This window comes from Penaeus monodon, chromosome 27 (genome assembly GCF_015228065.2).
Source record: "Penaeus monodon isolate SGIC_2016 chromosome 27, NSTDA_Pmon_1, whole genome shotgun sequence".
Classification (NCBI taxonomy): Eukaryota; Metazoa; Arthropoda; class Malacostraca; order Decapoda; family Penaeidae; genus Penaeus; species Penaeus monodon.
Window position 1 is genome coordinate 25338248 of NC_051412.1, and position 239 is coordinate 25338486.

Below are 239 nucleotides of genomic sequence, written 5' to 3' on the forward strand. Positions count from 1 at the left end.
GATAAAGGAATCTATAAACTGGATATTAATAAGATAATTTGACTTAATGGGCACTTGCCTCGTGGTGCCACCCATTTCATGGAATAGGATATAAGAAAGAGTTATTAATAAGTGCCACAGACTGGCACCCCCTTTTCAGTTCCCCCTCCCTCTGCGCACCCATCCCCCCTTCCCCGTACCCGCTAGGTCACGCGATAAACATAAATAAGTAATATAATCCTCAATTTTACGCTATATAC